The sequence below is a fragment of the Sardina pilchardus genome, chromosome 7, assembly GCF_963854185.1.
Source record: "Sardina pilchardus chromosome 7, fSarPil1.1, whole genome shotgun sequence".
Taxonomy (NCBI): Eukaryota; Metazoa; Chordata; class Actinopteri; order Clupeiformes; family Clupeidae; genus Sardina; species Sardina pilchardus.
Window position 1 is genome coordinate 22556040 of NC_085000.1, and position 6000 is coordinate 22562039.

A 6000-nucleotide genomic window follows, 5' to 3' on the forward strand; every position below is an offset into this window, starting at 1 on the left:
GTGTGTGTGTGTGTGTGTGTGTGGGGGGGGGGGGGGTAGATATGTCAGCTTCCCCCATTGTGAGTTTAACAGAGCACGCAGACTGCTGGGGAGGCGGAGAGTTGAGCAGAGGCTACAAATTACAGTGGTGTGCTGTTGAGTCATCGGCCCGACGAGGCGTTTATGTGGTGCTCAAATGAAGAGCAGGCAAAGAGAGGGAGAGAGAGAGAGAGAGAGAGAGAGAGAGAGAGAGAGAGAGAGAGAGATGAATTATGGGACATTGTCAGTCCCTAACAGAAAAAAAAGAAGTCCCCTGTCTGAGATTCTCCTATTTCCACACCTCCCCTTGCTGTAAATAATAGTAAGTATCGAAGAACTATGCTAATGCAGGAAATGATACAGCTGGCAGAGCGCAAGGTCGTCCACACAACACTTCTCATCTGAGGGGCAGAGGAGCTGGTGAATCATGCTGCGCAATTTAAGAACTAATCTCACAGTCTGTGTGCATGTGTGTGTGTGTGTGTGTGTGTGTGTGTGTGTGTGAGAGAGAAAGAGAGAGCGAGAATGAAAAGAGAGAGATAGAGGGAGAGGATGATAAGAGACGAATATCCATAGGCCAAACATAAGATAATAAGAAATCCAGGTGAATATAGTGTGTGCACTGCAAAAGGCACGTTGGTAGATGACTTTGTGTTGAATCTGTTCTAGTGAAGGACAAAGACATGGTCACAGAGAAAGAATGGAGTGAGAGAGAGAAAGCTAAAGAGAGAGAGAGAGAGAGAGAGAGAGAGAGGTTGACTACTCATGAACAAAATAATGTGTTATTGCTAATGAATCAATCTAGAAAAACATCTCAGTGCTGTGAAAAGACAGTAATCATGATAAGGTAAAGTAAATCTGAACGTCAAAAACATGCCATAGCATTGTGACTTTAACCACACAGCCGCTTTGTAGTAATTATTGTTTAACAACATGGCAGTCAAATATGGTTCACTTTCCTGTCTACACTGATAATATGTTTGTAATGTGCAGTGCATCTCTTGGCCATAGTAGTTGAAGACGGAAGTAACTAATTCACTGTTACCATTTTCATGTGGACTGTTCACTATCTGATCCTGATGCTGATGACAATTTCCTGGGAGCAGCAATAAAGAGTTTCAGTTCAATTTGCTGCATATTTGTGTTTGGACGTGTTGCTGAGATACCTGAGGTGACACACTACAACTCATTACACTGAACCTCACTTATTAACACAGAACCAATAACGTATGGCACTGCATCTCATGACTACAAATTAGTCCAGCTTGTTAGCTGAAACTGGAAGCATTAGTATGGGTTATGCTTCCACTCTGATGGATTATTTGAAGTGCATGGGCACGTTTGTGTTACTGTAATCAGTTTGAATTCACCCACGGGCCAAAAAAAAACAGATAATTTCGCAACGCTATGCCGTTTAATAAGTGAGCCTTTGATCTACTTGGCCCCACTGATGCCTGATAGAGACAACTTCATTTCCTCTCTGTGCTGAAGTAGTAGCGGGTGTCTGAAGGAGGGAAGGCGCTCTGTGACCGAGGCTGTGCCTTCGCGTCGGCAGCCTTGTCAGTCACATCTTAAGATTGCGTTCAGCCATAATAAGTGCCGAGTGCCAACTGACCCTACTGTGAACTTGTCACAACTTCTCGCTCCAGAGTAGCCATTTGAGGCTTTGTCCCCTGTGATGGACGATGCTGGTAAGACTACTGTACATTACTGCATTCACCAGTCGATAATGTAATGATTGAAAACTGACGCAAGGCTCTTATGGCCAGCTGTCCCAAGCTGACCCTGCTGCCCGGGCACACTGACGCCCCATCAACCACACTCCTCCTCCCAACTGCCAAACATCGGTGTGTGCTGCTACGTTCCAGATAACGCTGCGAGAACTTTTATGGCTTTGCTACCCACTGCGTAATTAAAGTTTTAATAAACTGTGGGTATATCCCACGGTGACGGGCATCAAGCAGGAGCTGGGGGGGTGATGAGTGGGACTCTGGGACACTTGTAACTGAAAACACACTTTTGATGCAGCAGCCAAGCTTCACACAAACAAGATGGGAAGTAGTGAGAGGATGAGATGGAGAGGGTGAGGTTGCAAAACACTTTTGTAACCGTCCCTCGGGGAAATTACCTATTAGGCCTGTCCTCATCCATATTTCAGTTTCTTTGTGCAGGAGAGATGGAGAGTCTGTGTGTGTTTGTAAGTGTTAGAGTGAGCGTGAGAGAAAAAAAGGAAAAGTGTGTGTGTGTGTGGGGCGGGGGGGGGGGGGGGATAAAGCGGGAGGGTTGGTGTTGATGTGTGTAAGAGCGAACAAGAGAGAAAGAGAGAGAGGGGGGATCTGTGTATGTGAGAGAAGGAAAAGACAGAAGGAGCGTCTTGAGAGGAGGAGATGGGTGCAGTTGGGCGCTGCTTGAGGCTCACAATCTTCCCTGCTGCCATCTCTCTCCCTCTGATAGATGACCTTTAATTTCACTGCATCCTCTTTTGTCGGAGAGCGCTGGAGAGCAGCTGGGTGTTTTCCCTAACAGACACACACAATTAGGAGGGAACAAGCTCCGCATTTATTTTTAATGATGCTCAAGAGATACTTCGTCCAGCTATTAAGTTAAGTCACATGCCACGGTCTCTCATGTATATCTCCTGACAGCTCAGGCTGCGGATGAAGTCTGTTGTGAAGAGGTGCACTCATCTATAAACTAGCAGGCTTCAGCACAGAGCACTTCATCCTGCTAGACTGAGAGCATTTGCTGGGACCCCTGTTTTGAGGTTGCGTCAGGAAAACCCGTCATACCTTCCACACTAAAAAGGAAAAATAATGGAATTGTCTGATCAAGCTTTCACAAAACAACTCAGCTCTTGTGTTTTTCTCTCTCGCAGCGAGGTGTCCAAACGTGCACCTGTCATTTGGTTCAGATTTCATGCTAAGAGTTAATCAACATGGTCCTCCTCAATAGCCATGACTCTGTTGTGGCTTCAGATCTCTGCACATAGTGTGGAGTGTGTGGAACACGGTGTTCCCCAAGACAGCCAAAAGACGCAGGATTAGCTCTGGAATAGGATAACAGGAATTTGTCAAGTCCGGCTGAGCACACATTTTTCAAAGAAGGTCCACGCTTTTGTTCGAGAGTTTTACATACGATTTACATATTCCTCAACATTTCCTCCAACAGAGCTTCTCCTAAGAGCCAGCCCCAAAGGGCTGTTAAGTTCTGTGTGCGGCGCCATCAGAATATAATTTTCTTTCAAGCAGAATTGTCTCTGCTAAAGTGAACAGCTCTATAGCAGCTAGAACTGTGTGAATATCTGTATTGAAGGGTCCTGCAGGGAGATGCTACTCATCCTCTGTCTGAGGCAGAGGACTAGATGGAGTCTTGTGATAAATGTCGGGATAAACCTGGGACAGGACTTTGTGTACTTTACTACAGTATCAAAGCCATCGATATCTCAAAGTTGCGAGAACTTGCGACAGCCGTTGACTTCCATGTTAAAGCCAGATTAGAGCGGTCACGTGGTTAGTGGGTAGACTCAGTAGTTCCCTCGGTCCCTGGTTTACTACGGGATTGACAGCAGCGATCGCATTAATATTTACGGTAAATACTCGATGAAAATTACTATAAACTGCATTTCCACATATTACTCAATGAAAATGCATTATTATGCACACGAATAAGTCATGTAGAAAAGTCTTATTAGATATTCATTCATTCTCAATGGAATAGTTCCCGGATGTGCTGCCATTGGCCGGGTTTCCCAAAATCGTTAAGAAGCTCTTAAGTGCTAAGAACTTCTTAGGAGCGTTGTAAGAATGTTCTAAGAACGCTCCTAAGAAGCTTCTTAGCGATTCTGGGAAACCCGGCCATTGTTTGTACACGGGAGTCAATGGTAGTGTCGCAACTTTGAGATATCGATGGCTTTGTACAGTATATCAATGTGTTCTCTATTCACCATATGTCATCACCTGTGGGTGGATGCAGAACTGATTTGGAATACTGATGACTACAGCCTTCAACAAGTGACTGACTCTAATGCTAGTGTGTGTGTGTGTGTGTGTGTGTGTGTGTGTGTGTGTGTGTGTGTGTGTGTGTGTGTCCTATCTGATCGTTGGAATGGTTGGTGGCACATCGATTGATCTGCTTAACTGTGTGAGTTTCTGTGGTTAAGCTAAAACAGCAAGGTATTATCAGGCTTACGATTTTAATTCCCAGGAAGAAGAAACTGATGAAAATATTTTGAAAACATTTATATTCTAATTTTGATGATGATGAATCTGCCAAACAGATTATTCTGAATGTGGCTGTCACTTGTGAAATGTGAAATGTGAAAATCACATTAATGTGTTTGTTTCATAAAAACAGGAGATGTGGTAGGCCACCTGTAAGGAACCTAATCATGTAGCTCACATTCAAAATGTTGAATTGCAATTCATGCATGTTGTACATGCACACGACTTCTCATATTATGACAGTATGAATTGGTTCACCATGTTTAGCTGTAACTCTTGACTGTAGTGTTTAAACTTGGCTACCACAAAGTTCAGAGAGCAACACGTTGTCAATAGCAACACCATAGCATGAAAGTAGGCCATGCCAGCTTCACTACTCTACTTCTGTATTCAGTCCAAATCATAACAGCACACCAATCGATTTTCAAATGATTAGCCGACTGGCGGTGGCAGTTTTGCCACCAAGTGGGATTAGGCGGCCCATGATACAAGTTAACACATTTTTGCTGTTTAGACACTCCTACGACAACCATGCGTTTCAGCTGAGCCCTTGAAGGAAAAGGGTGGGATGAGAGATATTTGAGAGATGTGGGAGAGAGAAAATGTGCTATTTTATTAAAGGCGTGGATAGCGTGAAAATATCTCGCATGTGAGCAATGGTTAGCCTAATTAAAAAATAAAAGCGCATTTAAATTTGAGGACTGGCGTTCAAATGGACAATTAATGTGTAAAGCTCTGAAAGATGAAAGACTAGAGACTCAATAATTTTGTAATTCCCTCAACAAATGAATAATTTATTTTATTATTAACACTTAGGCTACTTTACTTACGTGCCCTTGTATTAGCTTCCTTCTCGCTCATGGAGTTACTGAGTGAAAAATACAGCCATTATTTGTGTGGGTGTTCCCAATCCCAACTCGTGGATAGGTTACTGTGTTTAATTGTTGACACCTGAACGGCTGCGGTGCTGTGAATGAAATGAGCTCAGAAATAGAAGTGGGCTGATAGAAAATAACCCATACCTGACATTTAAAACACAAAACCAATGTTCTTTTATGGTCTGACAGTGTCCCAAAAAGGCACATCAAGCTGTGTCTGACCTTGTGCTCTGTAAAAACATGAACACCGCTTACCATTCAAACCAAACCACAGCATATCAACTGCTATAACAAGCGAACGACTGCACAGGGCGAAAGCGAATGAAAAACATCAGCAGCCTACCTTCTTTGAGCGACAATCTCCTCGATGTACAGAATCCAAAAAAACGGCGGTGCCTATCCACCTTGTATTGTCTCTCGGTATTCAAAACTGTGGCGTGCAGTCCTTACATTCCGACCTGTGAGATGGTATGCATGGCAAAAAACAGTCCGGGGCGAAACATATGTCACGCAAGATTGAAAATGGACAGGCAGGCTAAGAATGCTTAGACTGGCGCCTAAAGAAGGACTTCTCGAACGTCTTTCATTTCGTTAGAGCAAAATCAGCTTTAGCTCTCAGTTGTTACCAATCCAGGGCGAATGGAAGGATGCTAAAAAACCCGCCGTGATTTAAGACATGTTCGTAATGCGTTCTCAAACAAATATCTACCGTATCCATACAGTTATCGCTCAACGAAGCATAAAGAGTGAATGGAAACGATCTCTTCGTCAAAGCATGTTTTCCATGTCGCTCCAGGGGTGGAGTTGCATTGCATTTAAATAACTTCAATTCTGATAGATAGTGGTTTTCTTTTGAAGAGTGGAATCTGCCATAGGCTGTTGAA

At 43.7% G+C, this 6000-nt stretch overlaps 1 protein-coding gene across 1 annotated transcript in view; it reads right to left on the reverse strand.

Annotated features, from left to right (window-relative positions):
• LOC134088087 (probable G-protein coupled receptor 153) overlaps positions 1-6000 on the reverse strand; it is a 41829-nt gene that overhangs the window by 35639 nt on the left and 190 nt on the right. Inside the window, exon 1 of the mRNA XM_062542017.1 lies at positions 5460-6000. This exon is cut by the window's right edge and continues 190 nt beyond it. The gene's annotated coding sequence lies outside the window, so the exon portion shown is untranslated. The remainder of the gene's footprint in view (positions 1-5459) is intronic.